Source organism: Bombina bombina, chromosome 6 (assembly GCF_027579735.1).
Source record: "Bombina bombina isolate aBomBom1 chromosome 6, aBomBom1.pri, whole genome shotgun sequence".
Taxonomy (NCBI): domain Eukaryota; kingdom Metazoa; phylum Chordata; class Amphibia; order Anura; family Bombinatoridae; genus Bombina; species Bombina bombina.
Window position 1 is genome coordinate 617,530,296 of NC_069504.1, and position 16,998 is coordinate 617,547,293.

Below are 16,998 nucleotides of genomic sequence, written 5' to 3' on the forward strand. Positions count from 1 at the left end.
CATCAGTCTGCTAGTGTAATCTAATTGCAAATGCCTGCCTGCCAGCATGTGTGCCAGGCTCACAGCATATACTGTGCCCACTTGCCCAGTGCCACCACTCATATCTGGTGTAACAGTAGTGTAAATTTTAAAAAAAAATCTTTTTTGACTGTGAAACATCAGTCTGCTTGTGTAATCTAATTGCAGTTGCCTGCCTTCCAGCGTGTGTGCCAGGCCCACTTGCCCAGTGCCACCACTCATATATGTTGTAACAGTAGTGTAAATAAAAAAAAAAAAAACTTTTTGATTGTGAAACATCAGTCTGCTAGTGTAATCTAATTGCAGTTGCCTGCCTGCCAGCGTGTGTGCCAGGCTCACAGCGTATACTGTGCCCACTTGCCCAGTGCCACCACTCATATCTGGTGTAACAGTAGTGTAAATTTAAAAAAAAAAACTTTTTTGACTGTGAAACATCAGTCTGCTTGTGTAATCTAATTGCAGTTGCCTGCCTGCCAGCGTGTGTACCAGGCCCACTTATATCTGTTGTAACAGTAGTGTAAATTTAAAAAAACAAACACTTTTTTGACTGTGAAACATCAATCTGCTAGTGTAATCTAATTGAAGTTGCCTGCCAGCGTGTGTGCCAGGCTCACAGCGTATACTGTGCCCACTTGCCCAGTGCCACCACTCATATCTGGTGTAACAGTAGTGTAAATTTAAAAAAAAAAAACTTTTTTGACTGTGAAACATCAGTCTGCTAGTGTAATCTAATTGCAGTTGCCTGCCTGCCAGCGTGTGTGCCAGGTTCACAGCGTATACTGTGCCCACTTGCCCAGTGCCACCACTCATATCTGGTGTAACAGTAGTGTAAATTTAAAAAAAACAAACTTTTTTGACTGTGAAACATCAGTCTGCTAGTGTAATCTAATTGCAGTTGCCTGCCTGCCAGCGTGTGTGCCAGGCTCACAGCGTATACTGTGCCCACTTGCCCAGTGCCACCACTCATATCTGGTGTAACAGTAGTGTAAATTTAAAAAAAAAAAAAACTTTTTTGACTGTGAAACATCAGTCTGCTTGTGCAATTTAATTGCAGTTGCCTGCCTGCCAGCGTGTGTGCCAGGCTCACAGCATATACTGTGCCCACTTGCCCAGTGCCACCACTCATATCTTGTTTAATAGTAGTGTAAGTGTACATTTAAAAAAAAACACTTTTTTGACTGTGAAACATCAGTCTGCTTTTTTGTGTTCTCTGTCTGGGAAATTATCTATCTATCTATCAAATCTATCTATTTATTTATCTATCAAATCTATCTATCTATCGTATCTATCAAATGTATCTATTGCATCTATTGATCTATCTATCTAATCTATGTATCTATCTATCTATCAAATCTATCTATCTCGTGGCCGGACTGTTATCTGACAGCCACTTGTGTTTCGACCATGCCATATACATATCCATGCCATATACATGTCCCCTGATAGGGAACGTAACAGGGATTAAACTGATCAGTATAGTACTACTTAACACACCACTCATATCTGGTGGCACAGTAGATTGCACGCGCAGTGCCCCAAATTTGAAGTAGGAGGACCGACCAAGCATCTTTTTCCATCTCCCGGTTCCTAAATCCATGTCATATACATGTCCCCTGATAGGGGACGTAACACGGATTACACTGATAGGAATAGTACTACTTAACACACCTTATAATAACGCAGAGAGAGGCAACGTAGAGAGAAGAGTCTGAAGAAGAGGAGTCAGAGGAGGAAGGTGGCTTGGAGGAGAGGGAAGACCAAACAGAGCAGGCGTCCCAGGGGGCTTGTTGTCACCTTTCCGGGACCCTTGGTGTTGTACGTGGCTGGGTGGAGGAAGAGACCTTCAATGACATCAGTGAGGACAAGGAACGGGACATGGCTAGCTTGGTATCCAACCTTGTGCAAATGGGGAGTTTGCGGTTGTGCAAATGGACTGTTTGCAGTTGTTTGCGGTGCGTTAAAGGGACAGTCTAGGCCAAAATAAACTTTCATGATTCAGATAGAGCATGTAATTTTAAACAATTTTCCAATTTACTTTTAGCACCAATTTTGCTTTGTTCTCTTGGTATTCTTAGTTGAAAGATTAACCTAGGAGGTTCATATGCTAATTTCTTAGACCTTGAAGCCCACCTCTTTCAGATTGCATTTTAACAGTTTTTCACCACTAGAGGGTGTTAGTTCGCGTATTTCATATAGATAACACTGTGCTCGTGCACGAGAAGTTATCTGGAAGCAGGCACTGATTGGCTAGACTGCAAGTCTGTCAAAAGAACTTAAAAAAGGGGCAGTTTGCAGAGGTTTAGATACAAGATAATCACAGAGGTTAAAAGTATATTATTATAAATGTGTTAGTTATGCAGAACTGGGAAATGGGTAATAAAGGGATTATCTATCTTTTAAACAATAAAAATTCTGGTGTAGACTGTCCCTTTAAACGGGGAGTTTGGTCTGTCACTGTGAAGCGGGCGTAACCCTTACACTTGAAAGTCAAAGAAACTATTTCCTGACGGAGGTGCGCCCAGGGTAATGATAATGGAGGTCTGTCCAAATAATCCAATAGAAGGCTGCTCTTCTGTTACGTTTGTCAACGGTGGAAGAATCTGTAGTAGGAAAAAGGAAGGCGCCAATAGGGTAATAACGCTAATACCCAGATAAAAATATAGAAATGGAAGGAACCAATACTCACAAACAGAACGGCACTATGGCGTGCCTGAAAAAGCAGACCGGGACCTCAACGTCGCCCGGAAGACAGACCAAGGCAGCAGCTAATCCTCGAGCCAGACCGGGTTCCGTATGGCCAATCAGGATCTCAGAATGGTGACACACCTTCCTCCTTATGTGCCGGGGATCTGTACACTTGCGGAGGAAAAGGCGAGTGGCGGTAGACAGTGTTTAAAGCTCCGATTTGCTAACACTTACACAGTCCACAAATGGAAAGAGGGGAGAACAAACAAAACAGCAGCCTTTCCAAGCAGAAGCTACCTGCTCAAAACAGTTCAGCAAGAGATACGCTTTATCTCTTGCTGAACTGTTTTGAGCAGGTAGCTTCTGCTTGGAAAGGCTGCTGTTCTGTTTGTGAGTATTGGTCTCTTCCATTTCTATATTTTTATCTGGGTATTAGTGTTATTACCCTATTGGCGCCTTCCTTTTTCCTACTACAGGTAACCCTTACACTACCTGATCGATACAACATCATACCTGATGTTTTAAAACACGTTATTCCAAACAATTTAGCAATGTTAGGTGATTTATGCCCTTTATGGCTTGAAAACAGACTCTGCATCAACTATGTAATTTTCCATGGGAGTTTTGCCATGGATCCCCCTCCGGCATGCCACAATCCAGGTGTTAGTCCCCTTGAAACAACGTTTCCATCACTATTGTGGCCAGAAAGAGTCCCTGTGGGTTTTAAAATTTGCATGCCTATTGAAGTTTATGGCGGTTCGCCCAGATCGCCCGTTCGCGAACAGTTGCAGAAGTTTGTGTCCAACGTTCGCGAACGCAAATTTTTAGGTTCACAACATCACTAATTACAAGCCCAAAATCATTGTGATCTCTGAATCATGGCTAACCGCAAAAATACCTAACTCTGCCATTGTAATACATGGGTATTCATGCCATAGAAATGATAGAGCAAAGAGAGGAGGCGGCATTGTAATTTATGCTGACATTTCCATAAAGTACACCCCCTTACAAAAATATAGCTCTTCTGCCTCCTTTGATTTCCTTTCTGGCAAAATTGAGATCCTGTGCAGAAAATCAATCATTGTTGCAGGAATCTACCGCCCACCTAGCTCCCCTGTGCATTCCATTTCTGACATGGCACATCTCCTTATTGAAACCAAAGATCAAAACCCAAAAAGTGAAATTTTGGTTTTTGGAGATTTTAATATTGATTGGCTGAATCCAAAAAATAACAGTTGTCGCTCGCTGTTTAAATCTTTGCAGCTAACCCAATTAATCTCCTCAACAACTCACATAAACATCAAAAGCCCTAATCACACCTTGGGCTACCGCTGGTATTTAGAGTCTTGTAGGTAAGGGTCTAACGCTCACTTTGCAGCCGCGACTTTTCCATACCGCAGATCCCCCTACGCCATTTGCGTATCCTATCTTTTCAATGGGATCTTTCTAACGCTGGTATTTAGAGTCTTGGCTGAAGTGAGCGTTAGAAATATAACGACAAAACTCCAGCCGCAGAAAAAAGTCAGGAGTTAAGAGCTTTATGGGCTAACGCAGGTTCATAAAGCTCTTAACTACTGTGCTCTAAAGTACACTAACACCCATAAACTATCTATGTACCCCTAAACCGAGGCCCCCCACATCGCCGCCACTCTAATAAAAATTTTTAACCCCTAATCTGCCGACCGCACACAGCCGCAACCTACGTTATCCCTATGTACCCCTAATCTGCTGCCCCTAACACCGCCGACCCCTATATTATATTTATTAACCCCTAATCTGCAGCCACCAACGTCGCTGCTACCTTACCTACAATTATTAACCCCTAATCTGCCGACCGGACCTCACCGCTACTATAATAAAGTTATTAACCCCTAATCCGCCTCACTCCCGCCTCAATAACCCTATAATAAATAGTATTAACCCCTAATCTGCCCTCCCTAACATCGCTGACACCTAACTTCAAGTATTAACCCCTAATCTGCCGACCGGACCTCACCGCTACTATAATAAATGTATTAACCCCTAAAGCTAAGTCTAACCCTAACACTAACACCCCCCTAAATTAAATATAATTTAAATCTAACAAAATAAATTAACTCTTATTAAATGAATTACTCCTATTTAAAACTAAATACTTACCTGTAAAATAAACCCTAATATAGCTACAATATAAATTATAATTATATTGTAGCTATTTTAGGATTTATATTTATTTTACAGGCAACTTTGTATTTATTTTAACTAGGTACAATAGCTATTAAATAGTTAATAACTATTTAATAGCTACCTAGTTAAAATAATTACAAAATTACCTGTAAAATAAATCCTAACCTAAGTTACAATTAAACCTAACACTACACTATCATTAAATTAATTAAATAAAATACCTACAATTATCTACAATTAAACCTAACACTACACTATCAATAAATTAATTAAATAAAATACCTACAATTAAATCTAACACTACACTATCAATAAATTAATTACATGGAATACCTACAAATAAATACAATTAAATAAACTAACTAAAGTACAAAAAATAAAAAAAGCTAAGTTACAAAAAATAAAAAAATTAATTACAAACATAAAAAAATATTACAACAATTTTAAGCTAATTATACCTACTCTAAGCCCCCTAATAAAATAACAAAGCCCCCCAAACTAAAAAAATGCCCTACCCTATTCTAAAATTACAATAGAAAAGCTCTTTTACCTTACCAGCCCTTAAAAGGGCCTTTTGCGAGGCATGCCCCAAAGAATTCAGCTCTTTTGCCTGTAAAAATAAACACAATACCCCCCCCAACATTACAACCCACCACCCACATACCCCTAATCTAACCCAAACCCCCCTTAAATAAACCTAACACTAAGCCCCTGAAGATCATCCTACTTTATCTTCACCACACAGGGTATCAACGATTCGTCCAGGCTCTGAAATCTTCATCCAAGCCCATGCGGGGGCTGGAGATCCATCATCCAGGTGAAGTCTTCTATCAAGCGGCAAGAAGAAGTCCAGAAGAGGCTCCAAAGTCTTCATCCTATCCGGGCAGAAGAGGAGATCCGGACCGGCAACCATCTTCATCCAAGCGGCATCTTCTATCTTCATCCGATGACGAGCGGCTCCATCTTGAAGACCTCCGGCGCGGATCCATCCTCTTCTTCCGATGTCCTAAGTCCGAATGAAGGTTCCTTTAAATGACGTCATCCAAGATGGCGTCCCTCGAATTCCGATTGGCTGATAGGATTCTATCAGCCAATCGGAATTAAGGTAGGGAAAATCTGATTGGCTGATTGACTCAGCCAATCAGATTGAGCTCGCATTCTATTGGCTGTTCCGATCAGCCAATAGAATGCGAGCTCATACTGATTGGCTGATTGGATCAGCCAATCGGATTGAACTTGAATCTGATTGGCTGATTCCATCAGCCAATCAGATTTTTCCTACCTTAATTCCGATTGGCTGATAGAATCCTATCAGCCAATCGGAATTCGAGGAATGCCATCTTGGATGACATCATTTAAAGGAACCTTCATTCGGACGTAGGACGTCAGAAGAAGAGGATGGATCCACGCCGGAGGTCTTCAAGATGGAGCCGCTCGTCATCGGATGAAGATAGAGGATGCCGCTTGGATGAAGATGGTTGCCGGTCCGGATCTCCTCTTCTGCCCGGATAGGATGAAGACTTTGGAGCCTCTTCTGGACTTCTTCTTGCCGCTTGATAGAAGACTTCACCTGGATGATGGATCTCCAGCCCCCGCTTGGGCTTGGATGAAGATTTTGGAGCCTGGACGGATCGGTGATACCCGGTGTGGTGAAGATAAGGTAGGAAGATCTTCAGGGGCTTAGTGTTAGGTTTATTTAAGGGAGGTTTGGGTTAGATTAGGGGTATGTGGGTGGTGGGTTGTAATGTTGGGGGGGTATTGTATGTTTTTTTTTACAGGCAAAAGAGCTGAATTCTTTGGGGCATGCCCCGCAAAAGGCCCTTTTAAGGGCTGGTAAGGTAAAAGAGCTTTTTTATTTTAATTTTAGAATAGGGTAGGGCATTTTTTTATTTTTGGGGGCTTTGTTATTTTATTAGGGGGCTTAGAGTAGGTGTAATTAGCTTAAAATTGTTGTAATATTTTTATTATGTTTGTAATTAATTTTTTTATTTTTTGTAACTTAGCTTTTTTTATTTTTTGTACTTTAGTTAGTTTATTTATTTGTATTTATTTGTAGGTATTTTATTTAATTAATTTATTGATAGTGTAGTGTTAGATTTAATTGTAGATAATTGTAAGTATTTTATTTAATTAATGTATTGATAGTGTAGTGTTAGGTTTAATTGTAACTTAGGTTAGGATTTATTTTACAGGAAATTTTGTAATTATTTTAACTAGGTAGCTATTAAATAGTTATTAACTATTTAATAGCTATTGTACCTGGTTAAAATAATTACAAAGTTGCCAGTAAAATAAATATTATTCCTAAAATAGCTACAATATAATTATAATTTATATTGTAGCTATATTAGGGTTTATTTTACAGGTAAGTATTTAGCTTTAAATAGGAATAATTTATTTAATAAGAGTTAATTTATTTCGTTATATTTAAATTATATTTAATTTAGGGGGGTGTTAGTGTTAGGGTTAGATTTAGCTTTAGGGGTTAATACATTTATTAGAGTAGCGGTGAGGTCCGGTCGGCAGATTAGGGGTTAATACTTGAAGTTAGGTGTCAGCGATGTTAGGGAGGGCAGATTAGGGGTTAATACTATTTATTATAGGGTTAGTGAGGCGGATTAGGGGTTAATACATTTATTATAGTAGCGGTGAGATCCGGTCGGCAGATTAGGGGTTAATTATTGTAGGTAGCTGGCGGCGACGTTGTGGGGGGCAGATTAGGGGTTAATAAATATAATATAGGGGTCGGCGGTGTTTTCTATTTGGGAATCGTGCACGAGCACGTTTTTTAAGCTGGCCGCGTCCGTAAGCTCCGCTGGTATTGAGAGTTGCAATGGCGGTAAATATGCTATAAGCTCCCTTTTTGGAGCCTAACGCAGCCATTCTGTGAACTCTAAATACCAGCGGTGCGGGGGAAAAAAAGCCAGCGTTAGCTACACGGGTCGTTACCGTCAAAACTCAAAATGTAGCCGTGCGTGCGCAAAATAAAGGCAACTAAATCCTCTCACAAGGTTAAAATCACCAGATCCTTCAAAAAATGTAATCTTCAATCTTTTCTAATTGACATCCAGAACCTACCCTGGCACAGATTAAACTTAATCCCTGATCTAGACTCTGCAGTTGAATTATTTCAGTCTGAACTCCTACAAGTTTGGAATTTACATGCCCCGCTGCGTAAGGTGAGAGTAAAAGGAGCACACCTGAATTGGATCACAGCTGACCTCATCCAAATGTACCAGTTTCGGGATTCATTGTGGTCAAAATTCAAACATACAGGCTCTATGAACGATCACTGTGTATATAGAAAATGGCGAAATATATGCTCTAAACAAACAAAATTGGCCAAGGCCCAATATTTCTGTGAAAATCTGACCAATAACATATCAAACCCTAGAAAGTTTTGGAAACTCATAAATAACTTGCAAAATCCTCCAATCCACTCCCAACCCCCCACTGTCACTGTGGACAACCATACCCTGCAACTCCCCTTAGAAGTAGCAAATGCCTTTAATAGTTTTTTTAACGGATGCTCCACCACCCTGATTGACAAACTAATAAATGACACGCATCCTGAAACTACAAATGTGGATCAGGCCCCCCTAAATCAGCAAAGACCCAATATAGAGAAGTTAAATTTTAGACCTGTACCTATCAATGTCGTTAAGAAACAACCTTAATAATCAAAAAATGAAAAACCAGTCTGGACCTGATCAAATCCCAGCAATGCTGTTGAAGCTCAGTGCGCCGGCAATTGCTAAACCGGTCACAACCCTAATTAATGAATCCTTGGTGTCTGGATACATACCCAAACTTTGGAAAACTGCAAGAGTAGTGCCTATCCATAAAAGTGGCGAGTTAACCTTGGTTTCTAATTATCGCCCTATATCTTTGCTCCCAGTATTGTCAAAAATCTTAGAAAAATGCGTCCATACGCAATTATGTGAGTATTACCAACAATCTAACTATCTGACTCCTGATCAATCCGGTTTTCGCCCGAATCACTCCACTGCAACTGCCCTCCTAAAAGTTTGCAACGACATCTAAACTGGCATGGAACAAGGAGACCTAACTGGAGCTATTTTCCTTGATTTTGCAAAGGCCTTTGACACAGTGGACCATGACATACTACTGCTCAAACTAAAAAACTCTGGTATTGCTAATCATCTGTTAACCTGGTTTCGATCATATGTATCAGATCGATCGCAATATGTCTCCATTTCTGATAGCGACTCCCTCCCTCTCCCAGTCACGTGTGGTGTACCCCAAGGTTCCATTCTCGGCCCCCTACTATTCACATTATTTATAAATGATCTACCTAATGTCTGCAAATCCTCAACTGTACACATGTATGCAGATGACATGGTAATCTATGCAAACAATTCCGATCTGTCGCAGCTTGAAGCAGTGCTCCAAGACCAGTTCACAGAGGTAGAAAAGTGGATCTCAAAAAACAAACTCTTCCTAAACACTGACAAAACTGTCACAATGATCTTTGGAACGGGACCTAAATTACACAAATTACAAAATTCCCATCTTCGCATCAAAACAAAATCCAATTGCACGCTGACCGCAGTCCACTCTTTTAAATACTTGGGTATGTTATTAGACCCCAATCTATCTTTTGGCCTCCACATAGAAAAACTTGCATCGAAACTTTATCCAAAACTAGGTGCCCTGTACAGAAACAAATCCTGCCTCAGCCCTACAGTTAAGGAAAAGATTGTACAGCAAATGTTGATGCCTATCTTGGATTATGGGGACATAGTATATACACCTGCACCGCAAACTCATCTTAATAAACTTAATATGTTGTATAACTCGTTCTGCCGCTTTGTGCTACAATGTAACTACAGGACCCACCATTGTGACATGCTAAAAGAACTAAACTGGCTGATGCTGGAATCCAGACGCACCATCCATCTGTCCTGCCTTGTTTTTAAGAGCCTTTCTGAGAAGCTCCCACCCTACTATTCCCACCTCCTATAACCTCCGATCCAGTACCAGCACATTATTTAGCTTGCCTCAATACAAAAAGAAAGCAGCTCGATCCTCCTTTTCCTACAGAGCACCACAATTATGGAATGACCTCCCTCACACTTTAAAAACATCCCCAAGCCTAATATCCTTTAAGAAATCCCTCTCTACATATCTCAAAACAGAATGTGCCTGTCATGGTTGATTAAATATGTCCTACTAGTTCTATGTTAAATGTTTGCATATATTGTGTATTATTATTGTTTTTGTATTTTATTGTACACTATTGTATCAATGCAATGTTTTGTGGTCCCAGGACATACTTGAAAACGAGAGAAATCTCAATGTATCCTTCCTGGTAAAATATTTTATAAATAAAATAATAAATAAATAGGATTACACTGTGAGGCGCCCTCTGTTTGTTCTTACTTCCAACTAGTTTACCCCACACACCGGGTTCAAGAGGAGCTGCCCCAAATTACACCAGCTACATCGTTTACCATCATTTACCATCCAGGATCCTATATATAGGATTACCAGGAACATCTGTCATAAACAACTACTTTTTTTAAAAATTTGGACATATCTGAACTGTTAATATACGAACACTGTTTAGTGCGCCTCTTTAGTTCCCCTTCTGGGTTCCTCATCTAATAATGAAATGACCAAAGGCACAAATAATGAGTAATCCTATATACTCACAAAATGAGTTGCACATCCAGTGAAATATTCAGCAGACCGAGACTTCAGAGCAGCTCGGCTGACTCAGTCTCCTCTGGAGCGAGCAGCACACTCAGCTCACAAACTATTTCCTCCCAGCCTCTGCCAAACCAATCCACAAGGTGACAAGAAGAAAAAATCCAGGAATCCAAATAGTCCAAGTTCAAGGTGTCAGTAAAAAGTGTTATTTATTAAAAACTATTTAAAACATGTAACAGGCACAGCAACGTGTTTCTCAGTGGTAACGCCGTTTCCTCATGCTGTATCGCTTCTACTCAACCTTGCCCAAAATAAACAATGAGTATCCAATCACAATCCTTAGAAATCACACACCCCTCTCTAAACTCAATCTATTGGCTCCTGCCCCACAAACTCCAGATTCCAGATTATGCTCTAATCTAACACCAAAACATTGATGGCACAATCGGATAAATCTGCATTATCTTAAATAAAATGATCTTACAGTGCCCGTTATTTAAATAATAAATATTTATGTTTGAAATAATAGCAAGCAACCATAAAATACCTTTTAAGATATCTACAATACTTTAAATAATCTACCATGTACATGTCAATGCCTATTTTACCAAAGAATGGGGGACCGGAATGGAAGTGTCTCCTATTCCTCCCAGAAGGTAGCACCCCCAAACAAGCTGTATCCCTAGGTGCCTCACCAAATTGTTGACATCATACTAAAAGGGCGACTTGATCCCCTGCACCTTGCTTGATTTTCACCCCTTTTAAGAAGCGGCAGACAGTGGCTCAATTCCTGTATGGTGCTGAGTTCCAGGAGCCCGGCAAGGTTTCCTATTTAGCATAGTTTATTGTAGTGAGGCATTTTTCTGTCAGTACGCAGTATGTAGAGTTAGCTGGGAGTACAGATTAAACATTAGGTAAGTGTAGGCATATTAGGGACTTAGGGTGGTTTCAGGGGGTATGTAGGTTAGGCTTGACGTAGTTATAGGCATTCAGAAGGAGTTAGCGGGGAATGCTAGTGGGAATAGAATGCACTATGATTCAGACACAGAGAAACAAGATAAATATGTTCAAATCAGGTGTGAGGTGGGTAGAGGCTATGTTTGTCTCACCAGCTATCGGCTCTCTAGACTACATTGCATGAGGTAGTTAGTGTAGGTGTAATAAAACTTAGGTCACCACAGCAATATTTGAATTGTGCCTACACGGAAACTATTTTTAGTTTCAGTGAACACACTGTCTGTGCAGTGTAGGCACTCTTCAAAATAGACCCGACGAGCGGCGATGTCAGCAATGTGGTTGTTGACGTCATGTTCCCATTGACTTCAATGGGAGAGACATTGCCACTCACCGGATTGCTCGGACACACCCCTTTTCTTGGAATTTCTAAAGCAGTTTCTCTACGGTCTGTTGGTGCTTTGAATATCAGGGCCCCGGGGAGCTTATCTCCCCACATAAAAGGGCATGAGACACCATTTTCAAATTTTCAATTTACAATTGAAAGAAGTATCTAGCACCCCCCCCCACACACACACACACACACACATTTTAACACCAAAATTAGCAAGTGCTCTTTTTTTTTTTAAAATAAAGAGACCTCTATTTAAAATGATAATCTATCATTTTAAATAGAGGTCTATTTATACTCAGATAATCAGAAACACAATACTGTCTAATAGTAACATAAGCATAGTTTTTACAAAATAATGTAGTGGTAGCCAATTTTTCACTAATAATAATATAGTAACTAACAATATAGTTGTAACCTGTTTATTACTAGAATTAAAACATCAGGTTTTCTTACATTTGGATTGGGTAAACAAGCAAAACTTATAAGAAACAGCCTTTGTAAAAGTTGTTTTTAAGGGGTTGCCTCACAACTATATGCAGCAACTACAAAAGTAAAAAATTGGAAGTTAATTGATTCAGTTTTGATGATGACAGCCTTGTGTGTTTTTCAACATCCAAATACGTGATTGCAATCAAAAAAGAACATTTTGATGAATGAATTTTAATTGAGAACAAGTTTTATAGCTTAAAAATGTAATTTGAGCTATATATTTAAATTTATATTGAACCAGGAAAATACTTTGGGCCAGATTACGAGTGGAGCGTAAAATATCGCTTACGTGAGAATTATATTTGCACTCCACTCAGTAATACCAGAGCACACAAATGTGAGCTGGTATTACTAGTTAGGTGCAATGCAAACACAACCTTGCGTTCACATCGCATGGAAGCTTTGTACTCATAAGAGCGTGCTTCTATAGGCTTCAATGGGTGCCTTGTTCTCATGCCGTCAGACACGGCATGAGGACCTAGCGCAGCAAAGGGGGTAAGTCATGCAATGATGGGCAGCAAAGGTTATATATTTATGTATATATTACATATATATTTATGTGTTTAAATGTGTATATACACATATTAACGCATAAAAATATATGTATATAAGCATATACATATATATTTATAGAGAACACACATTTCTCCATAGAACGCAATGTAAAGACACTTTTCAGTGCCGTTTTTTTTTCTAATACTCCACGCACACTTTAACCCCTAAAAAACTTACGCTTAGATTTAGAGTTCTGCGGCCAAAGGGGTGCGTTAGCTACGCTGGCTTTTTTCTGGCCGCACCTTTTAAATACCCCTGGTATTTAGAGTTCACAGAATGGCTGCGTTAGGCTCCAAAAAAGGAGCGTATAGCATATTTACCGCAACTTCAACTCTCGATACCAGCTGTGCTTACGGACGCGGCCAGCTTCAAAAAACGTGCTCGTGCACGATTCCCCCATAGGAAACAATGGGGCTGTTTGAGCTGAAAAAAACATAACACCTGCAAAAAAGCCGCGTTCAGCTCCTAACGCAGCCCCATTGTTTTCTATGGGGAAACACTTCCTACGACTGCACCTAACACTCTAACATGTACCCCGAGTCTAAACACCCCTAACCTTACACTTATTAACCCATAATCTGCCGCTCCCGCTATCGCTGACCCCTGCATATTATTTTTAACCCCCGCCACCTACATTATCCCTATATACCCCTAATCTGCTGCCCTAACATCGCCGACCCCTATATTATATTTATTAACCCCTAATCTGCCGCCCCCAACGTCGCCTCCACCAACTACACTTATTAACCCCTAATCTGCTGACCGGACCTGAGCGCTACTATAATAAATGTATTAACCCCTAATCCGCCTCTCTCCCGCCTCAATAACCCTATAATAAATAGTGTTAACCCCTAATCTGCCCTCCCTAACATTGCCGACACCTAACTTCAAGTATTAACCCCTAATCTGCCGACAGGAGCTCACCGCTACTCTAATAAATTTATTAACCCCTAAAGCTAAGTCTAACTTTAACCCTAACACCCCCCTAAATTAAATATAATTTAAATCTAACTAAATAAATTAACTCTAATTAAATAAAGTATTCCTATTTAAAGCTAAATACTTACCTGTAAAATAAACCCTAATATAGCTACAATATAAATTATAATTATATTGTAGCTATTTTAGGATTATATTTGTAATTATTTTAACCAGGTACTATAGCTATTAAATAGTTAATAACTATTTAATAGTTACCTAGTTAAAATAATTACAAAATTACCTGTAAAATAAATCCTAACCTAAGTTACAATTAAACCTAACACTACACTATCAATAAATTAATTAAATAAAATACCTACAATTATCTACAATTAAACCTAACACTACACTATCAATAAATAAATTAAATACAATTCCTACAAATAAATACAATTAAATAAACTAACTAAAGTACAAAAAATAAAAAAGAACTAAGTTACAAAAAATAAAAAAAATTACAACAATTTTAAACTAATTACACCTACTCTAAGCCCCCTAATAAAATAACAAAGACCCCCAAAATAAAAAATGCCCTACCCTATTCTAAATTAGAAAAGTTCAAAGCTCTTTTACCTTACCAGCCCTTAAAAGGACCTTTTGTGGGGCATGTCCCAAAGAATTCAGCTCTTTTGCCTGTATAAAAAAACATACAATACCCCCCCACAACATTACAACCCACCACCCACATACCCCTAATCTAACCCAACCCCCCCTTAAATAAACCTAACACTAAGCCCCTGAAGATCTTCCTACCTTATCTTCACCTCGCCAGGTATCACACCGATCAGTCCTGGCTCCAATGTCTTGATCCAAGCCCAAGCGGGGGGCTGAAGATGTCCATGATCCGGCTGAAGTCTTCATCCAAGCGGGAGCTGAAGAGGTCCATGATCCGACTGAAGTCTTCATCCAAGCGGGAGCTGAAGAGGTCCATGATCCGGCTGAAGTCTTCTATGAACGGCATCTTCAATCTTCTTTCTTCCGGATCCATGTTTATCCCGCCGACGCGGAACATCCATCTTCACTGACGACTTCCTGACGAATGACGGTTACTTTAAGGGACGTCATCCAAGATGGCGTCCCTCGAATTCCGATTGGCTGATAGAATTCTATCAGCCAATCGGAATTAAGGTAGGAATATTCTGATTGGCTTATGGAATCAGCCAATCAGAATCAAGTTCAATCCGATTGGCTGATCCAATCAGCTAATCAGATTGAGCTCGCATTCTATTGGCTGTTCCGATCCCGGAAACCTGGTGTGGTGAAGACAAGGTAGGAAGATCTTCAGGGGCTTAGTGTTAGGTTTATTTAAGGGGGGTTTGGGTTAGATTAGGGGTATGTGGGTGGTGGGTTGTAATGTTGGGGGGGGCATTGTATGTTTTTTTTTACAGGCAAAAGAGCTGAATTCTTTGGGGCATGCCCCGCAAAGGGCCCTGTTCAGGGCTGGTAATTTAAAAGAGCTTTGAACTTTTTTAATTTAGAATAGGGTAGGGCATTTTTTTTTGGGGGGGGCTTTGTTATTTTATTAGGGGGCTTAGAGTAGGTGTAATTAGTTTAAAATTGTTGTAATATTTTTCTAATGTTTGTAAATATTTTTTTATTTTTTGTAACTTAGTTCTTTTTTATTTTTTGTACTTTAGTTAGTTTATTTAATTGTAGTTATTTGTAGATATTGTATTTAATTTATTTATTGATAGTGTAGTGTTAGGTTTAATTGTAGATAATTGTAGGTATTTTATTTAATTAATTTATTGATCGTGTAGTGTTAGGTTTAATTGTAACTTAGGTTAGGATTTATTTTACAGGTAATTTTATAATTATTTTAACTATTTTAGCTATTAAATAGTTCTTAACTATTTAATAGCTACTGTACCTGGTTAAAATAAATACAAAGTTACCTGTAAAATAAATATAAATCCTAAAATAGCTACAATATAATTATAATTTATATTGTAGCTATATTAGGGTTTATTTTACAGGTAAGTATTTAGCTTTAAACAGGAATCATTTATTTATTAAGAGTTAATTTATTTTGTTAGATTTAAATTATATTTAACTTAGGGGGGGTGTTAGTGTTAGGGTTAGACTTAGCTTTAGGGGTTAATCCATTTATTACAGTAGCGGCGAGATTCGGTCGGCAGATTAGGGGTTAATAATTGAAGTTAGGTGTCGGCGATGTTAGGGAGGGCAGATTAGGGGTTAATACTATTTATTATAGGGTTATTGAGGCAGGAGTGAGGCGGATTAGGGGTTAATAACTTTATTATAGTAGCAGTGCGGTCCGCTCGGCAGATTAGGGGTCAATAAGTGTAGGCAGGTGGAGGCGACATTGAGGGGGGCAGATTAGGGGTTAATAAATATAATATAGGGGTCGGCGGTGTTAGGGGCAGCAGATTAGGGGTACATAAGGATAACGTAGGTAGCGGCGCTTTGCGGTCGGCAGATTAGGGGTTAATTATTGTAGGTAGCTGGCGGCGACATTGTGGGGGCAGGTTAGGGGTTAATAAATATAATATAGGGGTCGGCGGTGTTAGGGGCAGCAGATTAGGGGTACATAAGGATAACGTAGGTAGCGGCGCTTTGCGGTCGGCAGATTAGGGGTTAAAAATTTTTTATCGAGTGGCGGCGATGTGGGGGGACCTCGGTTTAGGGGTACATAGGTAGTTTATGGGTGTTAGTGTACTTTAGAGCACAGTAGTTAAGAGCTTTATAAACCGGCGTTAGCCCAGAAAGCTCTTAACTACTGATTTTTTTCTGCTGCTGGAGTTAGATTTTGTCGTTAGATTTCTAACGCTCACTTCAGCCACGACTCTAAATACCGGCGTTAGAAAGATCCCATTGAAAAGATAGGATACTGCGGTATGGAAAAGTCACGGCTGAAAAGTGAGCGTTAGACCCTTTAATGACTGACTCCAAATACCAGAGGGCGGTAAAAACCAGCGTTAGGAGCCTCTAACGCTGGTTTTGACGGCTACCGCCCAACTCTAAATCTAGGCCTTAGTGCAGTCTAAAAAAAAAAAGTTGCTACATTTATTTTATTTTCAAAAAGGGACGCTGAAGCCAATTGTAATGTGCCCCCTTTGGCA